The following is an 18,155-nucleotide window of genomic DNA, read 5'->3' on the forward strand; positions in this document are numbered from 1 at the left end:
TATTAATAAAAAAAAACAATATGATACATATATTTCCCCCTTGACTTTGCAAGCTGCCCCCTTGGTTGCGCTCAGTCTCCCCAGGCGCTGAATTGGTTAAAGCGGCCCATTGATTGGTTGCTACAGGTAAAGCAAATTACAACGTTTTACACATAACACTATGGCAGCAATGTTGTCCCCTTAGTTATATCGCCCAGCACTCTGACGCCCATTCAGCCCCACAGCCAGCACTGACCCCCCCTGCTCTGAGCTCTGTACCTACCGATTGCCCATAGCTGCTGCGGGACACACATACGGCCGGCAGGGGGCGCTAGGATACCGGTATCCTTCCTTCCAACGGAGCAGAATCACTCTGTGATAAACTGCAGTGGAACAGCCCTATATATACTGTACTCCTGTACCCGCCCACTGCCTGCAGTTTCACTTTCTAGTTCTATGAATATTCTCATTCATCCAGGTCATGCTATGCAGTATCTAGAAGAATTAAATCTAAAACAACTGGAGGTTTTTGAGTTTTTCTTGAAAACTTTTCACCACTCATCCGAGTGGCTTCTTCAGTTCCTGAAGAAGCCACTCGGATGAGTGGTGAAAGGTTTTCAAGAAAAACTCAAAAACCTCCAGTTGTTTTAGATTTAATTTTTCTAGTTGTGGGAACTATAAGCATTGGTGGCAGTGCCTTGCCCTGTGTTAATTACCGTTTCCTGGTTTCCTAGTGACTCGTTGCTGGGCTGCCTGGGACACGGTAATGGAGTGGGATTTAATATAAGCAGCGCACATACTGGGTATGGGGGGATATATATATTTTATATATAGCGTTACTAGAAAATACTGGGCAATACATTACATTAACATTTATTTATAAAGCGCCAACATATTCCGCAGCGCTGTACAATAAGTGGGTTACATACATTGGGCATACAGAGTAACATATAAAGCAATCAGTAACCGATACAAGAGGGGAAGAGAGCCCTGCCCAAAAGAGCTTACAATCTACATTATTATTATTATTAACATTTATTTATAAAGCGCCAACATATCCCGCAGCGCTGTACAATAAGTGGGTTACATACATTGGACATACAGAGTAACATATAAAGCAATCAATAACCGATACAAGAGGTGAAGAGGGCCCTGCCCAAAAGAGCTTACAATCTACATTATTATTATTTTTATTAACATTTATTTATAAAGCGCCAACATATCCCGCAGCGCTGTACAATAAGTGGGTTTCATACATTGGGCATACAGAGTAACATATAAAGCAATCAGTAACCGATACAAGAGGGGAAGAGATCCCTGTCCAAAAGAGCTTACAATCTACATTATTATTATTATTAACATTTATTTATAAAGCACCAACATATCCCGCAGCGCTGTACAATAAGTGGGTTTCATACATTGGACATACAGAGTAACATATAAAGCAATCAATAACCGATACAAGAGGTGAAGAGGGCCCTGCCCAAAAGAGCTTACAATCTACATTATTATTATTTTTATTAACATTTATTTATAAAGCGCCAACATATCCCGCAGCGCTGTACAATAAGTGGGTTTCATACATTGGGCATACAGAGTAACATATAAAGCAATCAGTAACAGATACAAGAGGGGAAGAGAGCCCTGCCCAAAAGAGCTTACAATCTACAATACGTTCCGACGTTACCATGTTAGTAACTCTATGCAGTTATTCACGGTTATGCCCAGTGAGTATTAGGGCTGTTATTATTGCAGCTGATTTTTTTTATATGTCCTGCCTAGTGTCCCCTTATTTATTTGGGCCCCCAATCACGGCAGCAGCAGGAGGGCCGCACCCGTTTCCCTGTGGCGCTCTGTACAGTCGTTACATTGGGTGGGCCATTTGTCTTCTGAACTAAGGTGAAATAGTTTTATTGGTCCCAGCAATCACCGCCCCCTACAGCTAAGACCACCAATGGCTGTGAGTCTGAGAGAGGCGCTACACTGGCAGTACAAGGGCAGGACCCCCGCATTACAACTTTGCTTTGGGGCCCTCATTCCCTGCTGCTCCATCTCTCATGGCTGTCATTCTATTTTCTTAAAGGAGACATATCCTATAAAAATTAAGAATGTACTGGTGCAGTGGTTCTCAACCTTCCTAATGCCGTGACCCTTTAATACAGTTCCTCATGTTGTGGTGACCCCCAACCATAAAATTATTCCTAAAACCATCAGAAATATGTGTTTTCCGATGGTCTTAGGCGACCCCTGTGAAAGGGTCGTTCGACCCCCAAAGGGGTCCTGACCCACAAGTTGAAAACCGCTGTACTATTGAATTATACTCTTATTATACTCTTCTAAACATAGGATTGTGCTTAAAAAAGTTGTGTTTCTTGCTGATTTATTGAGAAATTCCACCAAAACCCCACTAGTCCCGCCCATCTGTGCCACTTCCTGCTGGCTGAATTCTCTGGATGTGCAGGGGGGCCGGCTGCCCTCAGTACCCTGCACTGTAGGATAGGAACCAATCAGCAGCTAGGCTGACCTGATAGGGAACTGAAGCCTGTCTGTGCTTGTGTGAGTGCAGGGCTGTGATTGGCTCTCCCCCTCCTACTGTGCTTCTGGCAGGGACCGTTAGGACACGCCCCCCCTTTTATTTGAAACACGGACAGAGACCTGATAGGATCTATAGGGAGCTCCAATAAAGGGGCCATTTTTAACAGATAGGATTAATTTTAAGCTCAAAGTGAAACCAGCACCAGTAAGGAATGGAGGAAATACAGTAAAGTTTGGAGAGTGGGCCTAGGCTCTAAGGTTTTCTGGTGGGCCTCTGGGGTCCCAGTCCGACACTGGTGTCCCCTGGGTGAGGGCAGGTGTTTCTCGGGGGCCTGCTACATGGGAGCAACTGCCTATTCCAAAGGGAGAGGTACTTTTGGGCAGATAGTGCTACCTGGGGAAACTGAAAGAGCTCTGGGGAAGGGACTGAACTGGGAAAGGGTATTTCCTCCAGGAGTGGAGTGTGGAACTGAGTCCCTAGAGAGACTGAGCCAGTAGTGGCTAAACCCCCGCAGGTTTCCAATGCAGGGTTATTACTGTTTGCATGTTAATGCTATTTCATTTTCACTTCATTTTATGAAGTTGATATTTGCTGCAAACTGTTTGTGTGATTATTCCTAGTGGAAATCCCCTTGAGGTGTGCTCCTCAGTGTCCACTAGGTGGCGGCACTGCGCTAAAATCCCAGTACCTTTTATCTGCATAAGGGAACCCAATCTCCTGTATACAGCCCAAAATAAAGTGAGTGTGCCAAGAAAGGGTTACACTGTTATAGCCCTCTCTTATTAATTAATAAAGGCTGCAGAGTTAACTGCCACAGAAAGATAATTCCTGGTCATTAACACGTGGAAAATAATCAGGTTACATAGCAGATAACAGATACATTCTGTTGTATACAATAGGATTCGGCACAGATTATCTATTAAGTATCCTGTGCTTTAATGGCTGCCCCCATGGCTACACAGCAGCCTATTTATACCACTATTTTTGAAGCAAACACCCGAGTTGTACCAGTGCAGGGCAACAGTACATTATATTGTCATTTCTTTAAAACACTTTCATTTTTAGATGTCAATGTTTCTATAAAGTGGACCCGTCACCCAGACATAAAAAGCTGTATAATAAAAGTCCTTTTCAAATTAAACATTAAACCCCAAATCATTTTTTTATTAACACATCCATACCCATTATAAAGGCATTTAAAAATCCCAGCTGTCAGTCATATATTGCCTGCCCCGCCTCTATGCCAAATAGAAAACAATTTAGAATTATTTCTTAAGGTGACAGGTCCTTAAGCCGATTTGGTTAGTTTACTAGTTTTAATTTACTGGTAATTTACTCAGAATGCATGGTCAGAGAGAGGATAATTGGTTGGGTTGCTGGAATGCACAGTCTTTCTATAATGCCGTGACTTACAGGAAAGTGAAAGAAGCACAGTTTTTTGCTGCATAATGATGTAATATCATATCAGTATCAGATGCCAGAATTAAAATAAAATAAAGTGAGCAGGGTTGCAGTAAAGCAAAGGAAGAGTTCTCTGAGCAAAAGTTTGTGTCTGATAAATGTTTATATTCCCTCTACTTGGGCATTTTGTTGTTGGTTCATTCCAGCCCCAAAGTGTTACATTGCCTGTTCCTTGTTCCACTAGTGTTGCCCTCTCTGCCCACAGACCCAGTACTCTAGGGACACCGGAAACTGGTCCCGCACAGCCACACCAGGCAGCAGGGAGCACAGGATGGAAATGATTCATTGAATACTTGTCATTCTCAGAACCATGTACTGTCTGATATCAAAAAAGAAATCGGACTGGTCCCACCCCTCAGATGATGTCACTTCCACATTTATTATGACATCACTTCAGTGCTTCGCTGCAGGCAGTGCATTGGATTGCTGGTCTGGTTGGCTAGTAGGTCCATGCATACAATCTTTAGGCAACATGGAGGCATATTTATTAGGAGAAGGAAAGTCATTTTGGCATTTTACTACCAATAGATTCACCACATTAGTGCCACCTAGAGCGCTATATTTATTCTGCGGAAAGCTTTACCATCCCTGAGTAAAGAACCCTAGAAGCTCCCTCCATTTGTTTAAGATTGCAGCTGCTATTTTAGCTTGGTCTTCATAGCTTCCTGCTGTAGCGCTAGTTGTTATAGCTCAGATCACACTTCCAATGGGAGGGGGGAGTGAGTTTTATCTATTCTTATGGGAGGGGGGAGCAGGAGAAGGGAGAGAGGAGAGAGCTGTGCAGACTCCAGCCCAGGAATGAAGGATATTTCTGAGAGAGGAAGTCAGATACCTGACTTACAAAAAAGGAGACAAGAGATCCAGTGTTTATTTTGATAGAGGACTCAGTGCAGCGTTTCTGTGAGTGCTTATGGCTATATTTACATAGGCGTTTCTGATAAAGCTTACTTAGGCTGGCCACACGTGGCGATTTTCGATGGTCGCACGAAAGATCGTTCCAGCCCTCCACTAACGTTCAGGGCTGAATCGTCAGATATGGAGATAGAAACAATAGGATTTCTACCTCCTTCTGCCGATTCAGCTCTGAAGGCAGATTTTGCTCAGACGCATTCGATCAAAATCTTTTAACCTGGCCGATCGAAGAGTTGACCGATATCAGCAGCCTCCTGCAATATCGGTCATCTCGCAGAGTTGCCATACACACACCGAATATCATACGAAACGAGGTTTCATACGATAATATTGGTGCGTGTATGGCCAGCTTTAGGTTTTACCTTTCCTTCACCTTTAATATTCATATGGCAGGGTTCCTCTGAACAAATAGATGATTCTTTAGTGGAAATAAACAAGAATAATTGGAGTTTAAAGCTTACAATGAGTTATGATAATCAGACTCTAAGTTATCTGGATATGGACATTTATATATTATAACGGACGGAGATAGTGATAAGAAATAATGGGATACTTGCACGCCACAAGCTATCATTAGAAAAGGTGGCTACAGAATATGTGAGTTAAGGCCCCCATACACGGGCTGATTCTAGCTGCTGATATCAGTCCCTTAGACCAGCGTTTTTCAACCGCTGTTCCGCGGCACACTAGTGCCAGATGTTGACTGGTGTGCCGTAGGCAGGGCCGCAATTTTTACTTTCAAAGGGGGCCCGGCGATGCTACAGTTTTTCTTAGTACCTCGGGCCCCCTTTAATAAAATCCGGGCCCTGTCATTGGTTGCGCCCCGTGTGTACGGGTGACGTCAGTACGCACGGGGCGCAACGTTATAAAAGGGCCTGTGTGCGGTCGCGTGTAGGCAGAAGTGCAGAGGCGGCGCGCCTGAGGGATACGAAGATGCTGCTGAAGCCACCGGAGAAGCCGCCGAAGAGCAGAAGTAAAATGCTGCTGGGCACCAATGTATTAGGGGGGGCCACGGGGCACACTGACTTATGGGGGCACTGCTGCTGGGCACCAATGTACTAGGGGGGCTGGCTCTTGGCACCAATGTACTGGGGGGCACTGCTGCTGGGCACCAATGTACTAGGGGGGCACTGCTCTTGGCACCAATGTACTGGGGGGCACAGCTGCTGGGCACCAATGTACTAGGGGGGCACTGCTCTTGGCACCAATGTACTAGGGGGGCACTGCTGCTGGGCACCAATGTACTAGGGGGGCACTGCTCTTGGCACCAATGTACTAGAGGGGCACTGCTGCTGGGCACAGAGTTAAATTTTTTAACATTTTCTAATGGTGGTGTGCCTCGTGATTTTTTTCATGAAACAAGTGTGCCTTGGCCCAAAAAAGGTTGAAAAACACTGCCTTAGACCAACTCGGCAGCTAATCGGCCCGTGTATGGGGACTACCGACGGGCCTGCCAGACCGATATCTGGACTGACACTGGCCAGATCTCGATCGGGCAGGTTAAAAAATCTAGTCGGATCAGGGACCCCATCAGCTCGTTGATGCGGTCCCCGGACCAACTCTTCCTATACCCCACCCCAGGGCCAAACGATCGAATTACCCTGGATTCTCCCGATATCGCCCACCCATAGGTGCCCGTGTATGGGGACCTTAAGAAGGAATTGTAAGAGAGATGATACTGCAGATCAGAGGGGGTAATTTAGAATTTAGAAGAGGAGCAAAGAAAGTTCCAAGGAAGAAAATGTTAAAATATAGGGAGAAGAAAGAAAGTAAATCCAGATTCATAGCACTAAATAACAGGGATCATAATAAAATAGAAAAGATTCTACACAAGCAGTGGCACGTGTCCTGTAATATGGGGTGTAATAGGGGGAAACCAGATGTATTTTACAGAAGAGCCAGAAATGAAAAATCTATGATAGCTCTTAGTAATATAACACAGAAAAAGAAGTGTTTAAAAAGTGCTATATGGGAAAGTTGGAAAGGAAAAGGGATGTACAGATCTGGTAAAAAGCCTGAACAATCTGTGCGCATATGAGGGAAAGAAAATACACTCTTGGGTCAAATGTAATGAAACAAATCTGTAATGAAACTATTCCTTACTTTTGCTGACCTTGAGCAGCAGGTTGTTGTCCCGGCACCATGATGTCAGGGCTCCCACCTCTGCCCTGTATGCCGACTCATCTCCATCAGAAATGCAGCCGATGATGCTACTTTAATTATCAAGATTGTTTTTAGAATCCAAATACATGAAATGATAAGATAAAAACACCATTAAAAATCTTCTTTGTGCTATCCAAGACTACCACTGAGGTGGGGCCTCTTACCCCTGTGCTAGGAGAAACTCAAAGTTCCGTTAAGCCCCTGCACTAACCACCGACAGGCAGGGCTCACAGCTATAAGCTCTGGGTGGCGTCAGTCTATAGAGGTGACCCTTGTGCAAAGGAAGTGTTACAGACCCTTCTGTCTGAGGGTACAGAGCAGAACTAGGTCATAGGATTGCTATGGACATCTGAACATGAACATTCTCATTTTATTACTGCTTTTGCAAGGTAAGAATAACCATTCATTATCTTGTGAAGGGAGAGCATATATATATATATATATAAGGCTTTTTAGTTTTGCTGTGGGTAGAAAGGTCTGTAGGTGGATAGAGACAGAGATAAATTAGATTGAGATAAAGAGATGAAAAGATTATAGAAGGTTAATTATAAATAGACCAGTAACCAGCTATAGATAGAGAATTCATACAGATTGATACATAACTGCTAGATAAAAAGATATGATTAGATATAGATAGATGATAGATTACTAACAGACAGACACTGTATATACTGATGATGATAGATACATACACAAATAGGTACATAAATAGACAGATAGATACATAGATAGATAGGCAGACAGACAGACTTACAGATTTAACTGGCAGGAGAACAGTACTTAATTAGTCACACTGGCAGATATATTCTATAGCTTCAAGCAAGGGTTGGATATGTGCATTGCAAGTGAGAAAATACTGGGTACTTGAAATTAGCTCTTAACCAAACAAGGTGTGTGATTGCCATTATAGAGTCAGAAAAGAATTTCCCAATCTAAGGCACATTGCAGAACTCTCTAAATAGGATTTGTTACTCTTTCTTTGGATCAGCTATAATATTTATTAAGCATTACATGTCCATAAAAAGCCTCTAAGTGGCTGGGGGACACAAAGTCGTGTAGACCCCAGAACCGCCTGTAGACCCCAGAACACTAGTTTGACTGCACAGTTCTACATATTAGATCCATCAGAAATGGGCACAAAGGTCTTTGGAGTGCAACTTAAATTAATATATTATTGAAGGAGAATGAAACTCCCCCAAGCCCCAGGCGCCTTCTATCTGCCCCCTTCCCTGCACCAACCATTACTTTCCAAAGTGCCTTTATCTTTGTATCTTGCACCTGGCCTATATATGGTCGTGGAACTCCTCAGTGACTTATAATATCCTTATATTTTACAATAGGGGGTATATTATTCACTATATAAACCACCCCCACTAATGACTGAGCCTTTTTTTATTCTCACTTTAATGCAGGGATCAGAAGGTAGAATAATCAAACACTCTATGGGGCAGATTTATCAGAGAAATAACCCATATAAACCCTGCACACCAGAAAAAAAACTTCCTTAGGGAGGTATTATAGTTAAAAAAGCATTTTATTCATCAAAAGCATGATGTTAAAAAGTTTTTATACTTTAACAATATATATCCATCAAGAAACATGTACATACATACCACCCCGCAATTTGATTGAAAGAGCTCCCTTGACAAAGGCGTTTAGAGTATCTGCCTTCATATCTCTTTTTTTTTCGATCAAATTGTACTTGTGTCTTGATGGATATATATTGTTAAAGTATAAAAACTTTTTGACATCATGCTTTTGATGAATAAAATGCTTTTTTAACTATAATACCTCCCTAAGGAAGTTTTTTCTGGTGTGCAGGGTTTATATGGGGTTTTACTGGTATATACAATCCTCTTATGGGGGGATTGCTAAAACCCTAGCAGCTGGATATTATATACTTTGTATACATTTTGTATTTTTTTGTGGTTATTCTAGCCCAGAGTGCCCTCTATTACCCTAAATTCTATGCAGATTTACCAGAGGTCAGGATAAAGGCTTTCATATTTTATCACTAGTAGTAAAGGTATCAGGTAACGTTTATCATAGCCTCAAACTTCACGAGCATTTTTCCCTGATTAAAAAAAACAACCAGTCAGGTATTTATCCATTGTTGTCTATGGGCTGATTGTGGCATGTCCAAAATGCCTCTTCGCTAATTTTTATGTTTTTTGTCCCAAATGCTCAAGTTGCAGTCCGGGGTCTCTGCAGTGAGACATCACATATCCCTTTGCTCAGATAGACTGTCACTCTCAAGCCTTCTATTTCCTCTTCTACTTTTCATTCACTTCTATTTTTAACTTGTTTTTTTCTTCACCTTCACCACCCTACAGCCTTGGGGTCTGACTACCTGTAATTGTGAAAATGGTTTTGTTGTTTCCAGTTAATACCTAGCACGACATTTCCTATGAGCAAGCAAGGTTTCTGGGTTGTTTCTTTTTATAGAATGTATCTAGTAGAATTAAACCTACACCCAAAAATAGCCTCTAAATAGCCTCTTTTAAATCTTCAGTACCTGCCACTGCATTTGTTCAAAGGTTAATAGTAAGGCTGAAGCATCCCCTTTTACAGGCATTAGGAAACACTGTATTGTTAAGGGTAGTATATTATGTTTCCACCTTGGGTGTTTATTTTGACAAAATATGGATAATATTAACATTGCAAACATATTATTTTGCAGCGCTAGGTGCTTGGATGGCTCCGCAGCCGCCCCGGGATGTCCTGGTTGTTACTGTTGGTGACACAGCAAGAATCTCTTTTAAGTTCAAGAAAGAAATAAATTCAAGCTTCAGGATTTCCTTGTTCAAAAGGCCCTGGAGAATGAATGAGCCATTCAAGGCATTCCTGTCTTGTGATGAAAACAGCACCAGGCATAAATGTATTGTACAATCTGATAAGCAGAATATAACACTTGAAATACTTGCTGTTCAGAGGAATGACTCCGGGGTGTATTACTGCATATATCCTTATTCAAGGCATTTGACATTTAGTAATGGAATAACTCTCATTGTTTCAGGTAAGTGTTCAGTGGTTAAATTGTATTATACTGTAATTGTCTTTACTGGCCAATCGCTTTAGCTCCAGTTTTGTTTCTATTTTCAGACAATTCTATTTCTAAAAGTGCAGTCCATTTTGGGGTTTCGAAACCTAACCCATCTCTCCGGCTGGCCTGTGCGGTATATGCAGACTGGCCTTTGGTTTGGAACATCAGTGTGCATCTCAAGAACAGGATAAATTCTATAAATCAGTCTGGCGGGTATCATATCGTGGTTCCCAGAGTTGCCTTGTATGAGGGGGATCGTCTGGAACCGCTGGCTTGTGAAGTTTGGGATAATGTCCCTGCTATCAACGTATCTGGGAAAGTCACAAGAAAGAGTGATAACCAACTTTTATGTGAGAAATATTAACCATTAATTATTATTATTAACATTTATTTAAGCGCCAACATATCCCGCAGTGCTGTACAATAAGTGGGTTACATACATTGGGCATACAGAGTAACATATAAAGCAATCAATAACCGATACAAGAGGGGAAGAGAGCCCTGCCCAAAAGAGCTTACAATCTACATTATTATTATTATTAACATTTATTTAAGTGCCAACATATCCCGCAGCGCTGTACAATAAGTGGGTTACATACACTGGACATACAGAGTAACATATAAAGCAATCAATAACCGATACAAGAGGGGAAGGGAGCCCTGCCCAAAAGAGCTTACAATCTACAAATATTAAAAATAACTTAACGAATGAGACTTATGATTAACATAAAGCTTTAACTGTGTTTTTATTACCTTTATATGGAAAACAGGGCAAACTGAAATTGAAAGTAAAGTCACATTCTTCTTACAATTGGAAAGAAACCACCACCCCGCTTACTGATCTGCCAGATACCACAGAGTATTGGGAAAATAAACAAATAAGCTAATATGAAAGTCTACAATTTCATAATGCTTGGGACCTGGGGTTTTCCAGATAAGGGATCTTTCCGTAATTTGGATCTCCATACCTTAAGTCTTCTAAAAATCATTTAAATATTGAATAAACCCAATAGGATTGTTTTGCCTCCAATAAGGGGTAATTATATCTTAGTTGGGATCAAGTACAGGTACTGTTTTATTATTACAGAGAAAAGGGAATCATTTAACCATTAAATAAACCCAATAGGGCTGTTCTGCCCCAATAAGGGGTAATTATATCTTAGTTGGGATCAAGTACAGGTACTGTTTTATTATTACAGAGAAAAGGGAATCATTTAACCATGAAATAAACCCAATAGGGCTGTTCTGCCCCAATAAGGGGTAATTATATCTTAGTTGGGATCAAGTACAGGTACTGTTTTATTATTACAGAGAAAAGGGAATCATTTAACCATTAAATAAACCCAATAGGGCTGTTCTGCCCCAATAAGGGGTAATTATATCTTAGTTGGGATCAAGTACAGGTACTGTTTTATTATTACAGAGAAAAGGGAATCATTTAACCATGAAATAAACCCAATAGGGCTGTTTTGCCCCAATAAGGGGTAATTATATCTTAGTTGGGATCAAGTACAGGTACTGTTTTATTACTACAGAGAAAAGGGAATCATTTAACCATGAAATAAACCCAATAGGACTGTTCTGCCCCCAATAAGGGGTAATTATATCTTAGTTGGGATCAAGTACAGGTACTGTTTTATTACTACAGAGAAAAGGGAATCATTTAACCATGAAATAAACCCAATAGGGCTGTTCTGCCCCCAATAAGGGGTAATTATATCTTAGTTGGGATCAAGTACAGGTACTGTTTTATTATTGCAGAGAAAAGGGAATCATTTAACCATGAAATAAACCCAATAGGGCTGTTCTGCCCCCAATAAGGGGTAATTATATCTTAGTTGGGATCAAGTACAGGTACTGTTTTATTACTACAGAGAAAAGGGAATCATTTAACCATGAAATAAACCCAATAGGGCTGTTCTGCCCCCAATAAGGGGTAATTATATCTTAGTTGGGATCAAGTACAGGTACTGTTTTATTATTACAGAGAAAAGGGAATCATTTAACCATTAAATAAACCCAATAGGACTGTTCTGCCCCAATAAGGGGTAATTATATCTTAGTTGGGATCAAGTACAGGTACTGTTTTATTATTACAGAGAAAAAGGAAACCATTTTTAAAAATGTGAATTATTAGATTAAAATGGAGTCTATGGGAGATGGCCTTGCCTTAATTCAGAACTTCCTGGATAACACGTTTCCGGATAAGGGATCCCATACCTGTAACAGTGCTGAACAGTTGTTCCTCTTTTATTAAATAGTTAATTACACTAAAGACTGAATGTCTTATATGGACTCACTTGATTTTATATACAAATTCAGCATAAAAGACATTCGGCTACAGAATAAAGGGCAATATACAAATTCAGCAATATACAGAGGCCATTTATCTACAAAATGAAAGGTAACGGGCCCATTTATCAAAGTCCGAATTCGAATCACGAAATGGCAAAAATTGGGAGTAAATACGATATTTTCGGATGTGTGTTAATTGTGCGACAGTTCGTATTGTGGGCGTACGAAAATATCGTACGATCCGAAATTTTCGTATCCGAACAATTGTAAAAATTGTGGAAAATACGCAAGGTTCTGTAAATTAGAAATAATACTAATTTTTCTTAATTGTACACAATCGTGCTTTGATAAATGCTTTGAGTCAGTAGCATTGGTGTAATGGTAACCCCATGCGTTCCGCGCATACGTGCTTTCTCAAGGGATCAGTGAAAGTGAGGTTTTGGACGCTTTGTCTTTAAATGCGAGTTCGTTAATCACCATTGGATAAAGTCGCCTCTCGTCATTTTCATCACCCCAAACAACTACATCACACCTTGGAATACATATTCTATTTAAAGGCAAAGCTAAAATTGCATCCACAAATAGCTATTTATCTCAAATCAGGTCCTGTATGTGTGCCTTTGGTTTGTTTGTGTGCTCCGTGAATTGTATGGTCTTAGGGAGGCGGCCCTTAGTACTTAAAATGGCAGTTTTCTTTTTAGTATTATGGCACATATTATATTGTTATAAAAATGGTTTATTTAGATGAAGCAGGGTTTTACATATGAGCTGTTTATGCAATATATTTTTATAGAGACCTACATTGTTCGGGGGTATAGTTTTCCTTTAATTTTGCATTTAGCTTTGTCCTTAAACCTTGCTTAAAAACAAACATTTTTGGTTTCATATTTGGGTTCATTAAATCAACAAATCATCATTGTTATCCTAACGACTGTGTTCTGGATTTGTGACAGCCGCAGCACGTGGATCGTTTACTTCTGCCTGCTCAGCCTTTCTCATACCTTCACTGACTGTGAGTTTTCTGCTTGTGTTGGGCCTCTCAGCGCATCTCTTCTGGACTCTGAAACGGCCACTTACCAAACCAGCAAACACTAGAGGTAAGTACACCTTTATTTGGGCAGCTTTAAAGTGGAACCACTGTGACTGTAAAAATGGTAAAAGGAAAACTAATTCCCATTATTGTAACTGCATTTCAGAAACCTTAATACAGTTATTAACAGTAAGATTTAATTATCCCAAAGATAATCCAGGTATCGTATACTTTATCCAGAAAGCTCCGAATTACAGGTCAAGTCCTATAGACACCATTTTATTCAATAATTCAAATATTTAAAAATGAACAGCCCTGTTGGGTTTATTTCATGTTTAAATGATTCCCTTTTCTCTGTATTAATAAAACAGTACCTGTACTTGATCCCAACTAAGATATAATTACCCCTTATTGGGGGCAGAACAGCCCTATTGGGTTTATTTCATGGTTAAATGATTCCCTTTTCTCTGTAATAATAAAACAGTACCTGTACTTGATCCCAACTAAGATATAATTACCCCTTATTGGGGGCAGAACAGCCCTATTGGGTTTATTTAATGGTTAAATGATTCCCTTTTCTCTGTAATAATAAAACAGTACCTGTACTTGATCCCAACTAAGATATAATTACCCCTTATTGGGGCAGAACAGCCCTATTGGGTTTATTTAATGGTTAAATGATTCCCTTTTCTCTGTAATAATAAAACAGTACCTGTACTTGATCCCAACTAAGATATAATTACCCTTATTGGGGCAGAACAGCCCTATTGGGTTTATTTAATGGTTAAATGATTCCCTTTTCTCTGTAATAATAAAACAGTACCTGTACTTGATCCCAACTAAGATATAATTACCCCTTATTGGGGGCAGAACAGCCCTATTGGGTTTATTTCATGGTTAAATGATTCCCTTTTCTCTGTAATAATAAAACAGTACCTGTACTTGATCCCAACTAAGATATAATTACCCCTTATTGGGGGCAGAACAGCCCTATTGGGTTTATTTCATGGTTAAATGATTCCCTTTTCTCTGTAATAATAAAACAGTACCTGTACTTGATCCCAACTAAGATATAATTACCCTTTATTGGGGGCAGAACAGCCCTATTGGGTTTATTTCATGGTTAAATGATTCCCTTTTCTCTGTAATAATAAAACAGTACCTGTACTTGATCCCAACTAAGATATAATTACCCCTTATTGGGGGCAGAACAGTCCTATTGGGTTTATTTCATGGTTAAATGATTCCCTTTTCTCTGTAATAATAAAACAGTACCTGTACTTGATCCCAACTAAGATATAATTACCCCTTATTGGGGGCAGAACAGCCCTATTGGGTTTATTTAATGTTTATATAATTTTTTAGTAGACATAAGGTATATCTCTCAAAATTATAAAAGACCCCTTTTCTGGAAAACCCCAGGTCCCAAGAATTCTGGATAACAGGTCCCATACCTGTAATGAATTTTACCAGCAATGAGATGGGGAAGGCATTTTTAAATTCAAAGTTCTTTACAAACGGAGGTCAAAATTGCAAGTGAAAATTTGTTTAGCAAAATATGATTTCTATAAAACATTGCAGAACTTGACCAATGTCTGTGTTTGTATGACCACGTGATTGCAGAACTCTATCAACATATACTGTATATAACATTGCTATTAGCTGTTTGGCAGCAAGAAAATCTGCATTAAATTGTTAGATTAATTTACTGGTAATTGGCTATTTCCCATGTATAAGGGCTCACGTGTCTGCACTAATACAATTTAATAACACATGGAAACTGTTTATACACAAATCTTGTACTTTTTCAGATTGTGAAGTAGAACAGTCAAGAAGCAGGAGAACTGATGCTCAGGTACCCATCTCACTAAATCTATTTCCCCCAAAATATATACAGTACTGCTGCCTTTTTTTCACCTGAGATGGAAAAGAAGAGGGTGAAAATGTTGGTACTTGTTTTACTTATCCCTGAGACCAGAAAACCCCTGCCAGAACTGGTCCTCACTGACAACCATTAAGTGGTAGTTCCAACAGGGAACCTACTGACTTCAGATGTCAGACTTGTCCTTATATCCCTGTACTACTACAGAATATACACAGAACAGCTAGATCAGGGATCCCCAACCTTTTGTACCCCTGAGCCACATTCAAATGTAAAAAGAGATAGGGAGCAACACAAGCATTATTATTATTATTAACATTTATTTATAAAGCACCAACATATTCCGCAGCGCTGTACAATAAGTGGGTTACATACATTGGGCATACAGAGTAACATATAAAGCAATCAATAACCGATACAAGAGGTGAAGAGAGCCCTGCCCAAAAGAGCTTACAATCTACATTATTATTATTATTAACATTTATTTATAAAGCGCCAACATATCCCGCAGCGCTGTACAATAAGTGGGTTACATACATTGGACATACAGAGTAACATATAAAGCAATCAATAACCGATACAAGAGGTGAAGAGGGCCCTGCCCAAAAGAGCTTACAATCTACATTATTATTATTAACATTTATTTATAAAGCGCCAACATATCCCGCAGCGCTGTACAATAAGTGGGTTACATACATTGGACATACAGAGTAACATATAAAGCAATCAATAACCGATACAAGAGGTGAAGAGGGCCCTGCCCAAAAGAGCTTACAATCTACATTATTATTATTATTATTAACATTTATTTATAAAGCGCCAACATATCCCGCAGCGCTGTACAATAAGTGGGTTTCATACATTGGACATACAGAGTAACATATAAACTTTCACCTCACACACTCTTTATAGGGATGGACCAATGAGTATTGGTTGCTATTTTATGTCCGGTCTCTACATAATATAATGGTGACCCTGCTTTAGATAGCATTGCCCCTACACCAATAAGGACTCATCTAGGTGGGGTTGCCTCTGCCAATATTAGCTGCAGCTGGGGTTTGTAGCACTAATTTAGGCTGATGGACAACTTCAATAGGAATAATGACCTGTTAGGTATATGAAATACATTCTGTCCCCTATTTATCAGCATTTAAGGCATTTTCAATGTAAGATATTTCATCTACACAGGCTACAGTTTAACACAGATCAGACATATGCATTGCTGTGTGGTTTAATATGTAGGACTGTATTAACGACACACCACTGAGCTGGCCATACAGAGGCCAACATTATGGTTTTGTGTATGAGCCTAAAGTGATAGCCTGCCCCACTAATCTCTGTCATGTGTTTAACCAGATATCTATTGGGCATGTGTAAATATTAGAGATGCACCAAATACACTATTTTGGAATTCAGCCAAATCCCAAACATAAACCTGGATATGGTGCATCCCTAGCAAAAATCCTGTTAATTAATTAACCACTTTAGACCGTTGATGTGGTTCTTCCCTGTTGGGTCTGCATAGGCACATATATAGGCCAAACAATCAGATCAGCCTTAACTGGCCCGCCACTTGGGTAACCAAACTGGGCAAAGATCAGCAAATGTGCATGTTATAAGCTTTATTTATGTACCGTATTAGAAGTCCAGCACTGTGGCAAGTGTTTATGGTAGGAATGCTTTGATCAGGTATGCTATAGCAAAGGGGGGCTTTCATTTTATTATAACCTATGTACATAGTACAGTTATTTCATTTCTATGCTATATATGCACATTGCCTAGCGCTCATATATCTTTTTAAGAAACAGGGCACATTTGTGATGGACTGGGAGCATCAGTCATTTTATCTGTCACTTTTTATTTTAGCAGGATATCGTTTATGCTTCTCTGGATCTTCAAGCACTTTCCCGTGGCAGAAAATAACCCACCAATAGACGATATATGGAGTACAAATAGCCATACAAAATAAGTACAGGTATGGGATCCTTTATCGGGAAACCTGTTATCCAGAAAGCTTCAAATTACGGGAAAGCCATCTCTCATTGACTCCATTTTAATCACAATTCAAAAACATATTTCCTTTTTCTCTGTAATAATAAAACAGTAGTTTGTACTTGATCCCAACTAAGATATAATTACCCCTTATTGGGGGCAGAACAGCCCTATTGGGTTTATTTCATGGTTAAATGATTCCCTTTTCTCTGTAATAATAAAACAGTATCTGTACTTGATCCCAACTAAGATATAATTACCCCTTATTGGGGGCAGAACAGTCCTATTGGGTTTATTTCATGGTTAAATGATTCCCTTTTCTCTGTATTAATAAAACAGTACCTGTACTTGATTCCAACTAAGATATAATTACCCCTTATTGGGGGCAGAACAGTCCTATTGGGTTTATTTCATGGTTAAATGATTCCCTTTTCTCTGTATTAATAAAACAGTACCTGTACTTGATTCCAACTAAGATATAATTACCCCTTATTGGGGCAGAACAGTCCTATTGGGTTTATTTCATGGTTAAATGATTCCCTTTTCTCTGTAATAATAAAACAGTACCTGTACTTGATCCCAACTAAGATATAATTACCCCTTATTGGGGGCAGAACAGCCCTATTGGGTTTATTTAATGGTTAAATGATTCCCTTTTCTCTGTAATAATAAAACAGTATCTGTACTTGATCCCAACTAAGATATAATTACCCCTTATTGGGGCAGAACAGTCCTATTGGGTTTATTTCATGGTTAAATGATTCCCTTTTCTCTGTAATAATAAAACAGTACCTGTACTTGATTCCAACTAAGATATAATTACCCCTTATTGGGGCAGAACAGCCCTATTGGGTTTATTTCA

General features: G+C 39.8%; 1 long non-coding RNA gene across 1 annotated transcript; it reads left to right on the plus strand.

The window, feature by feature from the left end:
• Positions 1-13,350: 13,350 nt before the first annotated feature.
• On the plus strand, positions 13,351-17,327 carry LOC116406772. Its single transcript, XR_004219809.1, has 3 exons — positions 13,351-13,486; positions 15,231-15,274; positions 17,168-17,327. It is a non-coding gene; the product is annotated as an uncharacterized LOC116406772 (long non-coding RNA).
• The last annotated feature ends 828 nt before the right edge of the window (positions 17,328-18,155 follow it).

Source organism: Xenopus tropicalis, chromosome 8 (genome assembly GCF_000004195.4).
Source record: "Xenopus tropicalis strain Nigerian chromosome 8, UCB_Xtro_10.0, whole genome shotgun sequence".
Lineage (NCBI taxonomy): Eukaryota > Metazoa > Chordata > Amphibia > Anura > Pipidae > Xenopus > Xenopus tropicalis.